The sequence below is a fragment of the Arvicanthis niloticus genome, chromosome 23 (genome assembly GCF_011762505.2).
Source record: "Arvicanthis niloticus isolate mArvNil1 chromosome 23, mArvNil1.pat.X, whole genome shotgun sequence".
Classification (NCBI taxonomy): domain Eukaryota; kingdom Metazoa; phylum Chordata; class Mammalia; order Rodentia; family Muridae; genus Arvicanthis; species Arvicanthis niloticus.
This window is the reverse complement of record NC_133430.1, coordinates 38,843,862-38,859,558: the sequence shown is the minus strand read 5'-3', so window position 1 is coordinate 38,859,558 and position 15,697 is coordinate 38,843,862. Positions and strand designations below refer to the sequence as shown.

Here is a 15,697-nt window from a genome sequence, read left to right as displayed (position 1 = left end):
AGAGCACTTCCAGAGGGGTCTAATTCCCAGCACTCACTTGGTGGCTTGTCTGTCATGCCACTTGTAGGGGGTCTGACACCTTCCTCTGGCTTCCCTACGCACCAGGTGCACATGTGCCAAGTTTTTGACATAAAATTTTGTTTCACTAAAGGACTTTAAAAACTTTTCTTGTAAAATAAGTCTTAGATTTTTATCTCTCTCAACTTGTGTATTTGAGAACGTCTTTATTATGCCTTTACTTTTGAAATATATATAATACTGCAATTCTGACTTGAACTTGTTCTCTTTTTAATAGTTGAAATATTTCATTTTGTTCTTTTCTTGCTATGTGGTTTCTGAAGGGGAGAGCTTGAAGTAATCCTGACCCCTTTCCTCTGTGGGTAAGGTGGCCTTTTGGTCTTTATTATCCTCTTGTTTCTCTCTGTCTGATCTTTGGCAGTCTTCATGTAACATGCCTGCATTTAAGTATGTTGGTGTTTATCCTGCTTTGTATTCTCTGGGCCCTGAACCGTCACTGCAACAGTCCTTGTCTGTTGCCCCCTGAGCGTGGATTTGTGGCCTTTCCTTTTAATTTCCCGTCTCCTGCTAACCTTGTCCACCTGCTTTTCCATGTTATTTGTTCCTCTATCAGTATTCTTAGCAAATGGAGCTCGCGGTTCTGGTGGTCTTTTTTTGTTTGTTTTTTTGGTTTTTTTTTTTTTTTTTTTTTTTTTTTTTAGTTTTTCGAGACAGGGTTTCTCTGTGTAGCCCTGGCTGTCCTAGAACTCACTCTGTAGACCAGGCTGGCCTCAAGCTCAGAAACCCACCTGCCTCTGCCTTCCAAGTGCTGGGATTCTGGTGGTATTTCTAAAACCTCTGTAATACCCAGTCTGTTTGGGAAGTAGGCAGCATCTTCTTGCCCATCCGTGCTCCCTTTCTTTCTGTTATTTTGTGGGTTTTGTCCTAAAAACACCTTTCATTTATTTTGTTCATAGATAGACATAATGTTTTAGGTAAAGGAAGCTGAGGTATAGCACATGGAAAGAACTTCTGTGTTTATCTGCCTCTTAGGTCGGCTGTATTTGTGCAGCTTTCATGTCAGAGGCTAACTTAGAATTAAATTTTTTTTTTTCCTGAGAGAATCTTTAAATACGGTCTGAGGTTTACAGTTCTTTTAGTTGTACTCTTTGGCTCTTGCATAGGAGTCATGTTGATGTGGGGATAGGGGAGAAGGTGATGAGGGGAAGTTCTCTGGTCCTTTTAAAACCTTTTGTGAGTTTGACTTTGGTATCTTTTCCCTGTGTCAGAAGACAAAAGGGGCTGGAGTGGGTATTTCCCTTCTGGATCACTAAGGTACTGTAAAAAATTAGACACAGGCTAGGTAAAACCCCAGTTGTGAAAGTTTTAATAAAATACTTTCATTTTTAAGGGAAGGCCTCAGAGTCATATTTCAGAAAAGTTAATGTTTCTTCTTTTGTCTGCTGTTAAGTATAAGGGTCTTTCCTCAGATTTTTACCTTATCAATTTGATTGAGTTCCGGAAAATAAAACTCAAGACTGATCATTTGGTATTGGAACAAATGGATGTGCCTTTCCTGGGGAAGACTATTTCTCCTATTCTCAGTCGTCCTTAGTTACCTGTAGTATAGGGTTGAAGATTCCTTGGTTTCTCTAACAGGTTTAAACTGTCTCAGCAATTTAATTATTTATGTAGATGTATTTATTAGTAATACATATTTTACAGATTTGTTTATTTTATCTATATAGTGTTTTGTCTATATGTATGTTTGTATGAATTGCCCTCAGAGATCAGAAGGAGGTGTCAGATCTCCCGGGACTTTAGTTATAGATGGTTGTGAGCCATCATGTGGTGCTTGGAACTGAACCCATGTCCTTTGGAAGAGCAAGTGCTCTTAACTACTGAGCCATCTCTCCAGGCCTGCTTCAGCAACTTTTCAGCTGTACTAAAGTATCTGCACTGATGCTGCTTCCAGGTGAGAGCTTCTGCTCTCCACATATGACTTTTCTGCCTTGCTGTCCATGTGCTAGGGCAGCAGTCAATCTTCTGATCTCAGTTCCATATTAGATCCAAAAAAGTGTTGATTTTCAGCCATTTTTTTTCTTGTTATGGGGTGAAAGTAATGAATCCTAAGTTCTCTACATTTTTTTAAAATTAAAGTTATTATTTTTATTGTAGTAGTATGATACTTTGTATATTAATATTTGATTTGGTAATACTAATTAGAAATTTTATTTTCTAACATGCTTATATATTTTGGGGTAACATTCTAATTTGCAAGGAAGCTTTTCAGAGGAAGTTGATCCATAGTACTGATTTTTTTTTAATTTCTATTTATTTTGTTTCTTATTACTATTAAAACAAATCAGTATATTTACTATTTAGCTTGCATATACAGTTTGAGACAATAGCAACCTTTGTTTCCTGTGTTGTGAGATAGCAATTTCTTTTTGCAGGGGACTGAACTCTGGGTCCTCTACAAGAACAGTGGGTGCTCCTAACTGCTTGATCATCTCTTCAGACTAACGTTGGGTTTCTTAATTAGTAGATTGAATACAGCATAATAGGCTGTCCTTATATTTCTGTGATTTAGTCAGAAAAAACTCATGTAAATATTTTGGAGGCAGATTTGTGTAAATTAAAAAAGTATAAAATATGTTTTAAAGATTTTGTTTTGAAAAACCTTCACATTAAAAAAGACACTATATTTTAGACTCTGATATTCACCAGAGTGCTGAATTTGATGACTCTGACAACACCCTGTAAAATCTGTCAAAGGATTATTTTAAGTCTTCTAAGGTGCCTGGTGGTGGTGGCGCACGCCTTTAATCCCAGCACTTGGGAGGCAGAGGCAGGAGGATTTCTGAGTTCGAGGCCAGCCTGGTCTACAAAGTGAGTTCCAGGACAGAGAAACCCTGTATCGAAAAACCAAAAAAAAAAAAAAAAAGGAGTCTTCTAAGGCTCCATGCCTCCTTCTTGATGTCTAAGTTAGAGATTTTATACATAACTACATTTAACCTCCTGTTTTTTCAAAATATTTGCCAAGAATAAAAGAAACATATCTTTCTGCAAAATTGATTTGGCTTTGATGAGCCAGCCCAAGATAAGAGGAAAGGGATTGCAAATCATTGGATTCATTTTATTAAAAAAAGTAGAAAAATTCCTCAGTTGATTTTTTTTTTTTTTTTTTTTTTTTGGCGGCTTTGTTAAGAGAAGTATCACTTCTGCTATGGGAAACCAAAGTCTTGTTTACATAGGTGCTTATATATTTATTTATTTCTATCCTTATCCGCCCCCCCCGACCCCAGTCTTGTGGTATACTGTATTTTCTTCAAAAAACAAACAAACAAACAACCCCTCCCAACTTGGTGAATAACTACTGTGAGTTGGAATATGAACTGATAAATGACTCTGGAGGAAGCTGATACATTTACTAGGTGAATTAGCTCTATGCTGATGATTGCAGAAGAGGATAATGTTTGCCAAATTGTGAAATTGTGTTTGAAAATAAAAAGAGTCTGAGTGTTTGTATGGAGAGTTATTCTGCAGGCTAAACTTTAGTATATTCTGAGGATTCAATGTCCCATCCTCATACCTGCATGGCAAATATTTTACTACTGAAACATTTCTCCAGCCCTTGAATGGCACTTCAAGGAGATCAAGTTTATTATGACAGAGAAACTTTTTCAGATCATTTCATAAAACAAATATAAAGTTCTTTTATTTTAACTCTGTGTGTAACTCCATTGTGCTCCCATTTAACAGGGGTGGTGTGTTTTCCTATGTCTTATATTTACATTTGTTACTGCTTTCATAATAGAATTCAAATAGGGCAAACATTCTCTGATCTTCTACAATACCAGGCACGTAGTAGGCAGTTATAGTTGATAAATGGAGTATTTTGTTTTGTTTTTGGAGCAAAAGAGGTTCAGGTTTAAATGGCATATAAATGGATTTGGGTAATTTAATTTTGTAAAGATCATGTAAGAAAGCAACGCTGTAATAAGAACTCATTAATTTTCTGGCTTGACAATTTTCATTGTCATATTCTGTTAAATATGCATCACCATTAAATTTGGAATTTAAGACAAAATTTGATTGGTAAGGTTAAATTTTTAATAAAATTCTAAATAATTTTGAAGTATTACAAATTTATTTCATTTTATTTTGGAAATTCTATGAGATACTCTGAAAGCTCTAGAAGTTAACTTCTTAGGAAATGTTTGAAGTAAAATGTATGAAGTAAAACTTTTTCAGAATCTATAGGAGAAAAAGAATACCCATTAAGGATTGATTCTCAAAAGTTGTCCTCTGATCTCTACAGAAGACACACACAACACATACACACAAATGAACACTAACTTTAAAAAAATGCTTTAAATCAGCTATTTGCTGAGAATCCCAGAAGTAATACCTGTAACTTAATGTTGAACTAAACTGTATTAAATCTAGTGTATAAAGTCTCCCTCCATGTTACACTGTCAGAAGAAAATTATGACAAATTTAGTTTCAAGATCAAATTGACTTATATTAATAATTAAAGGAAACTGATTTTGCCTGAAGTAGACTAGAAGGCGGTACATTGTCACTCAGCTGAGTTTCTGTTGTGCCTTTCACTGCTATTTGAGTGCTCTGGTCACTCTTAAGTGCTAAATCTGTACCTACTTGTCAGGTTGTGGCTTAGGTGCTGAGATCACCTCAACCAGCTTAGCAATGATTTTTTCTGAGTGGACAAAAATGACATGGAAGGAGCAATCTTTGTGAAGTTTGGAAGCTTGTATTGTCTCCATGGTAATTGCCCATTTGTTACAATCGCCATCAGTCAGTTTTCAGATTGTTCCTTGGCAGTGACTAAGTAGCTACCACAGACTGCAGAAGGTCACCTGGACTCTTTGCACAAATTGGCCCCTGATTTAAAAGCCTGAAAGATCAGAAAGTCAGTGCAAAATAGTAAGACCTGGCAGGAATTTATTTAAAACCCCCAGGGCTTCATGATGAACAAAGGAGGGCACCCCAAAAGGCATCATCTCTTTCTTGCAGTTCTTCACAGGACCTCAGTTGTCAGAAGTTTTTTTTAAGGCCCTTTATGGTCACCAGAAAACATCAAAGACAAAAGTTACAACAGACTTTAAAGATCTGATGAGCGTTTACGTGTGACTTTGGAATTGGACACTTCATTTTATGAAGCAGAGCAACTGTTGTAGGATGAACAGAGGAGGTCAGCTTTAAAGCAGGAAAGGGCTGAAAAAGGCAGAAGCAACAAAAATGCAATGATGGTTACTTCTTGGGATTAGAGCAGAAGGGACTTCTTTGTCAGAGTGATTCTGGTTGTCTGGACACTCCTGCTGTTTTTGGAAACTGGCCCATCAAAATTAGTTGGGTTACTTAGAACCCATTCTAGTTTTACCTCATCTTCTGGGCCCAGTGCAGGAGGCTAGTTCAAAAAACAATGACACCTCATGACCTTGTTTAACAGCAGTGGCTTAAGTCTGTTTTGTTTGAACTCTGCCTGGTGCTTACTCTTTCTGTAGAACTCCCCCCACCCCCTTCAAAATTAGAACCAAGCCTGAGCACCCTTAATCTTAATACTCTGATGGTGGTGGCAGAGGACAGCCTTGGCTACATAATGGCTTTGAGGCCAGTTTACTTTGAGATCTTGTCTCAAAACAGCAAACAAGAAAATGTAATCAAATTGCTTATTAGATAGCAAAACTTTGTGCTGACTTCATAACACGATTAGAGGGTTTCTTTTCCCAAATTGCTCTAAGTATTTAGCTATAACTGCTTTAGTATAATTTTGTGGATATCTTTGAACTTTGTAGGATTGAAGCATCGCATCAGAGTTTTCGCATATGGCCATAGTGTCTTAATTTTTATTTTATCTAATAGACCCTTAAGTTTTTTCTTGTTTTGAATTCTGTGCCTAAAAATGAACCTCTAATTCCACCAGTTGTGTGGCTGTGCATGTGTGTGTGCACATGTGTGTGTGTGTGTGTGTGTGTGTGAGAGAGAGAGAGAGAGAGAGAGAGAGAGAGAGAGAGAGAGAGAGATCAAGCAAGTGAGCTGGGTTGTAACTAGAGCTTTGTTGTACATGCTAAGCAAATGTGCTACTATTGAGTTATAACTATGATTCTTTATATTTACATATTTTTATTGGGAACTTTTAATTTTCTTGATAAGGGTATCTATAAAGGTTCTTTACATAAAGTTATGGTAATTGGGTTGAGATCAATTAAAGGCAGTGATTTCAAATCTTTCTTGAATTGATGGTAACAAAAACTCACTGATTTGAATCACTGCCTTACTCAGCACTACTTTTAACTTGATATTCTGTATTTTGAAATAATGAATATTATCCAGTTTTGGGGTCTGCTAACAGTTGGAAGATTAATAGGGAATTTTGAGTTGGTAACTAAAAATTTTCTAAAAATATTGGCACAATATTATTGGTCTTTTGTTCCAAACGAATCTTTTTCCTTTGCTTGGTAAAGATCTGACTCTTTAGCCATAGCATCCAATACTTAGCTTATGGTTCTTTGTCATAGCATCCAATGCTTACTTAGCTTAGGCTAGAAAGAAGTGATACTACTGATAATTTCTTTTCCACTTGTGCTGGTTTGCCTGTCTCTCCCCAGTATTAATCCTCATGGCTTCCCCAGTAGTGTACAACTTTTCTGTATAGTGCTTTCAAGTACCAGAATCCGCAGTGCTTAGAGGCAGATGGTCCACAGTAGCTAGAGACCTGATCTGGCTGCTTGTTTTTGTTTACAGCATAGAATGTTGGTGTAATATCAACTCCATAAAGAATGGATTTCTGTCTGTTTCTAATGGTGGGTTTCTCGGCAGTTGAGGGGAGAGCTCTAGAGCAGCTTTTCAGCCATTCAGTAGAGGCACAGTGTTTCCTTCAGCAGGAATAATCTCAGCCCTGGGCCGGTTAGTGGTTAGAAGAAGCTCTTACTGCTGTGTTCTGGCTCAGGACGAGTGGGTATTGGCTTCTCCTGCAGTACAGCCCTTTTTTATTTCTCATTAGTTAATTGGCTGTTTTTCCAACCCTATTATAGTTAATGATCTCACATACTAAACTTTCCCTTTGCAAATTCCAGGGTGGCTTCTCTCTTTTTAGTTGACTTTACATTTCCATATGACTTTTAGAAGCAGTTTTTAAAATGCCCACTGAGATTTTAATTGGAATTACATTGTATTTAGACAAATTTGGAGAGAATTGGCACCATAGCAATATTGAGCCTTCTGAACCTTTGATAAGATAGTTCTATTTAGATAATTAGTTTCTATCAGTAGTGTTTTAGGTTTTTCACTATACTGATTTCTTCCTTGTTTTGTGAGATTAATCCTTTAGTATTTTGGGGTGGTTTTTTTTTTTTTTTGATGACTTAAAAGATACATTTCTAATTGTTCATTACTCATATACTTCAATTTTTTTGCATATTGCCATAACTTTGGTAAACTTCTTATTTAGGTAGATTTATGTTACATTGGATCTTCAACTTAGACATTTTAAACATGCATTTTGTGAATAAAGAAAGTGGTTTTCCCTCTAATCTGGCAGTCTTGTCTTTTCCCTTGCCTCACTTCAGTAGTTAGTACTTTTAGTGCATGTATAATGCTGAGTAATTAGACATCTTGATCTTGTTTCTAACATTATGGGGAAACATCTCTGACAAGATGAAAATTGTGTATTTTTAATATCTTTGAAATACCCTTTGTTGTACTGAGAAAATATTTTACTATTCCTAGTTTGTAGAAACTTTGAAAAAAAAAAAGGTGGTGATGGGAAGAATAGATGCAGTGCAGTGCTTGCCATAGGCTTTTTTTTTTTGTTTATTGAGATAACCCATGGTGTTTTTTTTGTTTTTTTTTTTAAATTAGTGTGGTGGTTGCTTTACTTAAATGATAACCCAGTGCTGTACTCCTGACGTAAACCAGTTGTTTATGATGTGTGTTTGGCTGCCTAGTATTGTCCTGTATTCACTGATGGGCTTTTCACTTCTTTGGTATTATATTTGGTATCTTTTCTTTGCCTGCTTTATTTATTTATGCAGTTTGTGTGTGTGTGTGTGTGTGTGTGTGTGTGTGTGTGTGTGTGTGTGGCTTTTTCTTGCCCCCAGGTTCACTAATTTTCTTTTAACTGTCTTATCTGTTAGTTCAGTGTAGTATATGTTCATCTTAGATGTAGTTTTCATCTGGGTAGTTTAAGTATTTTTAATATCCTCCATGTTTCTACTTGAGGTTTTGAATATGTAAATATATTTAAAATAGTCTTTAATATTCCTGTCCCAAATTCTAACATTGGTTTTAGTAAGTCGTTTTCTTCATTATGACTCATGGTTTTATCCTCTTTTTTGTGCCTGGTAATTCCCCAGACTGCTTTTAACCCCCCAGACAAGCCTTAATCAACTAGGTCAAGATGATTTTTCTGTTGCAGTCTCCTAAGTGCTGTTACTACAGGCATGGGTCACTGTGCCCAGCTCTGGTAATATTTGATTGGATAATAGGTACTAGAAAGTTTACCTTTATATTTTGTATTAGGAATAGTTTTTAGTCATTTGGGTTGTAGTTGTTTAGAGACAGTTTGTGACTTGTTTTCCAGTTCATCAGGTAGCTTAGAGCACTGCTGTCTAGGGCTAATTACTTCTCACTGCTGAGACAGCACCTCCTGAGCACTTCCCTCAACACCCTTGTTAGTTTGGCTGGTAGCAACAGGCTGTGTTCCTATCCTATATGATTGGCAGGCACTAATCTTTAATTCTTTCAGGTTGTTTCTTTCTTAGCTTCCAGTAGTTGACTTACACAGACTTCACTGTGCTGAATATTTGAAACCTCCATTAGCTAACTTTTTTTTTTAAAGTTACTTTGTTTCTTTGTTACTTTCTTTCCAGATTGATGCCTGGTCTTCATGGACATTTAGGCCTGTTTCACTATTTCAGCTGAGTTCATCAACTCACTTTAGTCAGTTTTGAGCCTCTATAGGTAGAGTCTTTATAGCTGGGGCAATGGTATGATTTGGTGTGCTCTATTTCCTATCCCTCTACAACAGTGGTTCTCGACCCTTGGGTCATGACCCTATTTGGGGAGTCAAAAGACCCTTTCACAGGAGTTGCCTAAAACCATCGGAAATCACAGATATTTGTATTATGGTTTATAACAGTAACCAAATTATAGTTATGAAGCAACAACTGTATGGAACAATATTGCTCAGGACCCCTAAGACCAATTTCTCACCAAAAAGATTTATTTGCCTCAGAGGGACAGAGAGCAGGGAATAAAAGACAGAGACAGGAGATAGAAGATGAGGGAGAAGGGAAAAGAAGAAGAGGTAGGGATATTTGTCCCAGAGAGGAATAAAGGATTGCCTCTGGATAGAGAGGAGACAGATGTGGACCCTAGGAAAACCAGTGTTAGGATGAGGTGTTTAATTTTAATTAGACATGTTAACTAGGTGAGCCAAAGGTGGCTTTTGATTGCTGAACTTAAGTACTTTGATAACTTGACCTTAGTAGTCAGCCTCAGGAAGAGGAAGTGGTCAAATAAGGGACTAGACCTTGGTGGCTAGCGTTGGGAATGTAATCAAACAGTAGTTTTTAGCTAGGCAGAGAGAATGGGGAGAAGGGCAGGCCTGCCAGAGCCATGTCTACAAACCCAGGCCTGCTGGAGCCCTTCAGCACCACAAGTGATTTTAGGCTTTGGGGGAGGGGCACCACACCATGAGGAACTCTGTTAAGAGTTACAGCGTCAGGATGCTTGAGAGCCACTGCTCTAGACTCACTGTTCTTTGTTGGGCCAAGTCCAGTTTCTTGAGAACAGTTGTTTCCTATAATTTGTCTGGCTTTTTTGTTTTTTTGTTTCAAGTGAGAATACACATCTTTTTTCTATTTGTACTTCTTGACTTCTGTGTTTTTATTTTAAAATCTGAGTAGTTTTGGTGGTTAAATAATTCTAGTTGAGAGTTACCATTTCTTTATGGTGCATCCCAAGCTAATTCAGTATTAAAAAATATTGTACACAAATTTGTAAAAGCAACTTTTTAAAAATAAAATGAATCTCTTTCTCGAAGCCATTATCCTGCTGGTATACAGCCAAAATTTAGTTGTTTATTTAATGCCAAAGTTATTTCCAAATTATAAAATAAAAAAGACATTGTATATTAATGAAATATAATTATTGAACTGTGGTGTAAAGAATAATCAACTGGAGCTGTGTAGGGAATAGATCCTTATTAAATCTGTTGTTTGACTGTGAAGTTAGATTCGTCATGACTACATGAAAGGTATCTATAGGGTATTTGCATTCTCATTTCTGAGTATATAGGGAAAGGCAGAGAATCAGAACAAATTATATAAAGAGTATATTTACAGCATAGTGACCAGATTTTATATTTAATTTTTTTTTTAAATTAAAGCAGGATCAAATTATGTAGCCCAGTGTCCTGGAACTCAACTGTGTTACCCAGGGAATCCTTCTGCCCTTCCCTCCCAAGTGTTGGAATTAAAGGCATGAGCCAGCAGACTTACTGAAAGATTAAAAAAAAAAGCAAATACGCAGAGCTAGGAAAATGGATGCTTTAAAGAATGCAATTGTTTCTTGTAGACCAGTTGTCTGACCTACACTAATGTAGTTTATCCTTTTGTTGCAAATCAAGAATTAACCTGGGATAATTGGATGTAAGTATGGTATTTGCCACTTGCTCAGTAGGTACATTTGTTAAAGCACATTTCTGATTTCTCGTCTGCAGACTGAGCATGAGACTATCTCAGAAACCTCGAGGATGAGAAAGAACTGATGTGATAGAGTTCCGGGGCTTGAGAAATGTTTGTCTTTTTTTTCCCCCCCAGTGACCAATGGAAGCTTTACTTTTCTATTACATGTTACCTAGTGTTTATATGCACACGGAGCAGTGCTATAGTTACCTTGGACCTGGCCAGGAAAACAGACATGAAGCACAGCACTGCTGTGTTGGCCTGGAACTTTCTGGAAGGAAATCAGTAGCATCATATAGTGTAGGACTACATTAGGAAATGATGGCAAGAGCCAGGTCTGAGGGAAAGCTCTAAGTTGTAGAAGGATGGTCGAATCTGTTACAGTATTCCTCAGAATGCTGAGGTCATGGACTAGCCTGGACTAGCCTGGGCTAGCCTGGACTAGCCTCACAGAAGTGTTTTGCCTGTTTTGTTTCTTTAGTTAGCCTCATTGCAGTCCCTGAGTCCTAAGTCTCCAATAGAAGTGCTCATTACGTTGGTCATGATTTTAAACTCTTCCTAGCTCTTGATTGGAGCAGGTAGTGTCTATGTAATACTTTAAGGAATAGAGAATTACTTAGTTTAATTTTTTGAGTGGCATTTATGTTCTTTGTCTTTGTGCTCTGCCTTCTTTGGTCTGACTCTTCAGCAGAAGAAACAACACTGTGTAATAATGAAAAGGAGCTGAGTAGACAGACACATGGCTGAAAGCAAGAGCTATCTAAATGGGTTTTGTAGCAGCAATTTTAGTTGACTCATCTTCAACTTAAAGTGCAATTGACTTTTTAGAGTTTTCTCATCCTTTTGTGATAAGTCTGGTAGAGGTCAAGTGAAATCAGTATTAATAGTCGGTGTACGCATCCAGCCTTTCAAAGCCTGTCTCTAGGTACTCAGCTTGTGGCTGAGAAGACTAGGCATTTCCTTTTTAATTTTACTTTTGTCTGTTTCTGTCTCGGCCTCACTATACAGCCCAAACTGACCTTGAACTTGCCGTTTCACTGCCTCGAGAGACACTCATGACCCTGGCTTCTCTTATGCATACATTTAGTGCTCTACTAATTTTCTCTGACTGCTGCTTAACAGCATTCATTCCCATTTTCTTGCTCTTGCTTTCTCACTTCCTGCCTTTTCTTCTTCTCTCCCTCCCTCTCCCACCTTTAAAAAAAAAAAATAGGTCTTGTCTTGTTACAGGCTGTCCTCAAACTTTTGCTTTATAGTTGTGTGAGTCCCAATGTCTGGTTACACTATTCATGTATCCATCTCCCTCACGCTCTTTCAATAAGGGCTTGCTATGTAGCCTTGGCTAGCCTGGAATTGACTAGAGTTGCAGAGATCCACCTGACTCTGCCTTCTGTGTTCTGGAACTAAAGCCATGTGCCATGACTTCTGGTGTTTATACTCTTTTAACGTTTACTTGTGTGTGTGTGTCCCCCCAAGAAAGCTTAAGGAAGTAAATGCTCTCTTTCTATCATGTGAGTTCTGGGGATTGAACTCAGGTTGTGTCAGATTTGGTGGCAGGTATCTTTACCTACTGAGCCATCCTGCTGTGCCTATTCTGTTCATTCTGAGTTTGGTGAATTGTTTGTCCCCCATGTGATTTTTTTTTCTCCCTTATGAGATATTTCTTGACTACAGGTGAATCATCCTTTTGTAAATATAATTTACAATTTTGAAATTGAACTGACCTTATCCTTTTGATATACATACAGCCTCTTTTTACTTACTAGTTTGACCTTTGTTTGTGGTTTCCTGTGTTCCTCTTAAATTCCAGTGTTAGGCTGTGCTGGTCAGCATTTATGGAAGATCTTAACTTATTCAGATGCTCTCAAAGTATTGAATATTTGGTTACCATATTTAGGATTATTGGGATATTCTTTTACCTTTTCAAAGTATAGGAAAAAAGTGTTTATTATTCTTTTCCAGTGAAGCTACTGATAAACCTTGTACTTTTAAAATGAATTTGAATGGGAAAATGTAGTGAATAATATATTTACCACTTATGCATAGATACACAGGTAATGGAAAATATATTTGATTTGATAAGGCTCTCAGGGTTAACATGTTGGAAATAATAAATTTTTTTGTATTATAGTGAATTATTTTAATAAGTAAGGACAAACATAATTTTTCATAGACAAAATTCACAAAATATTCAGTAATGTTGCTTTCTCCTTTTATGCTTATGTATTTTCTCTCTTGCACACATTTGGTGTGTGTGTGTATCTGTGTGTATGTGTGCATATGACACACACATAGAGGTCAGAGAGCAATTGCAAATTGTTCTCTACTTTCACTATGTGGCTTCTAGGTATCAAACTTGGGATGCTGACTTGTCAGTAAGCACCTTTATCCACTAAGCCACATGCCTGGCCTGTTTTCTTATTTGGATTGTCCAGAAGTTAAACAGACTTACCTAAGACTAAATAAATCACTGGAGAGAATCTTTTTTTTTTTTTTTTTTTTCTAATTTTAAAAAATATCTTTAATCTTTTCTTAAAGTCCAGTTATTATCCCCCTCCAGACCCACCCTCCCACAGTTCCTTATCTTATTCCTCCCACTCCTACCCTCATCCCCCCATTCCCCACTTCTGTCTCCAAGAGGATGCCTCCTTACCCCCACCCCACCAGGCCTCCCCACTCCCTGGGGCCTCAAGTCTCTGAAGGTTAGGTGCATCTTCTCTCATTGAGGCCAGACCAAGCAGTCTGTGCTGTATATGTGTTGGGGGCCTTAGACCAGCTCCTGTATGCTGTATATGGTTGGTGGCTCAGTGTCTGAGGGATCTCAGAGGTCCAGGTTACTTGAGACTGCTGGTCTTCTGTGGGGTCACCCACCTCCACAACTTCTTTCAGCCTTTCCCTAATTCAACCACAGGAGTCCCTGGTTTCTGTCCATTGGTTGGGTATAAGTTTCTGTCCCTGTTTCCTTCAGCTGCTTTGTTGGGCCTCTCAGAGAGCAGCCATGCTAGGCTCCTGTCTGTTGCCCTTCGTGCAGCAGAAGGGAGGCCCTCAGACTGTTGGGTCTTCAGAGTAGTCAAGCTGATGATCTGCCCCAGTGGAAAAACACAGGCCAGAAGGCCCAGAGTCCTCTCTTTGTAAAATACTACTTTGTCCCTTAAAATGTATTCTCTTTATTTGTAACTTTTGTAACCCTTTAATCAGATGTTTAGTATCCTAACTTTATTGTTGTATTTTTTTTTTTTGTGGGGGGTGGGTACTCTGTTTTTATTTTATATCTGGAGTCTTGAAGAACTTGCATCCCTCTATTTCTTTTCCCTCTTTTTTCTCCCTTTCCTCTTTTTTCTCCTCCCTTTCCTCCTCCTCCTCCTCTTCCTCCTCCTCCTCCCTTTCTTCCTCCTCCTCCTCCTCCTCCTCCTCCTCCTCCTCCTCCTCCTCCTCCTCCTCCTCCTCCTCTTCCTTCTTCTTCTTCTTCTTCTTCTTCTTCTTCTTCTTCTTCTTCTTCTTCTTCTTCTTCTTCTCTCTCTCTCTCTCTCTCTCTCTCTCTCTCTCTCTCTCTCTCTCTCTCTCTCCTCTCTCTTTTGTGATGTTTTGAGATAAAGTCTCACCTTGTAACATTGGGGGGCCTGGAACTTGCTTTGCAGACCAGGTTGAACTCAGTCTTCTAGAGTCCGCCTGCTTCTGCCTCCTGAGAGTAACAGTGTGTGCTACCACATTTTGACATTTTATATTTCTTCCTAAGAAGATATGTCTGTTTTTAGTACTTTTGGTTGAATAAAAATAGAAACATACAGTTGAAAAGTCATATGCCATTACAGGTGCTTTGTGATCTCAGCACTGGGGAGGTGAAGGTAGGAAGATTCTAAATTAGAAGTCAGTCTCAGCTACATGCTGAGATCATGTTTAAAAACAAACAAATCAAAAGATCAATTATTTTAAAAATTCTATAGATGTATGATTTTTTTCCAAAAAATAATTTGTCTTTTGCATAGCTAGGAGTGAATTGAACTATTGATTTTATTTAAAATATAATACAAAATGCATTTTAAAATGTATGTTATATCTCTTTTGTTTTATGATACTGTTTTTATGAGCAATTAAAATATATTAGAAAGTACACTTGGGATGATTTAAAAGGATTCTGTGTGTTTATTGGTGTCATACATATATGTTATTTGGGTCATAGATTTGTAGTTGTATAAAATTATGGTATAATAAAGAAAAATGAAAACGTAAGTTTCTGCATCTTTAAAAAAAAAAAACAACAAAACAGTGAAACTCAAGGAAGCTGACCAAGCTTCTTGCATTTACAAAACAGTTTATACTCAGTTGATGGGAACTCCCCAAAATATTAATCATATAGTAAAAGTGGCTTTTAACAATTTGAATGTTCTCTTTTATTCTTTAGTTCTTTAAGGCTACCACTAGTTACTGTTATCACTTTAAAAAGTACTCAGGTGTTTCCAAGAAAAGTTTCAGAACAGCTGTAATAACAGCTGCAGATTTAGTCAAAATAGGTGTTTTAAAGGCTTTTTATTACCCTTTCACATCTCTTTCCCTTACCCCAAATAACCTAAATGTTTTTGCAGAAGTTTTGGTGATCTTGGGGTTCCGGAGACCGGGATTACCATATGCTTAGCTGTGCGCAGATGTGGCGACAGCCTGTAAGTTTTTGCTAAGGTTCTTCTAGGTAGCTTGTGTCTACATTGCCTTTATAGATGCACATGAATCTTACATAGGCCAGTGTCTTTGATCAAGAGTCATCTACTGTAACTACTCAAAGAACTAATAGTTTCAGCTTAAATTGAAGCAGATGTTGATAGTATCATATTTTGACTAGAAGTAAAGGTAGAAACGCGTATATTTTTAAAAGCATTTCTTCAGATTTTTACTTTAATAAGAAATTGCCTTTAATCTCATTAAAGAAAGAAATTTGGCAAATCTAAGTTTTTGAGGGAAATCTATTATAATGAATTGACCGCTCGTATGTA

General features: G+C 37.4%; 1 protein-coding gene across 5 annotated transcripts in view; it reads left to right on the top strand.

Moving 5' to 3' along the window:
* Nucleotides 1-15,697, top strand: part of Fut8 (fucosyltransferase 8) — a 199,545-nt gene that overhangs the window by 52,478 nt on the left and 131,370 nt on the right. The gene's annotated exons all lie outside the window — the stretch shown is intronic.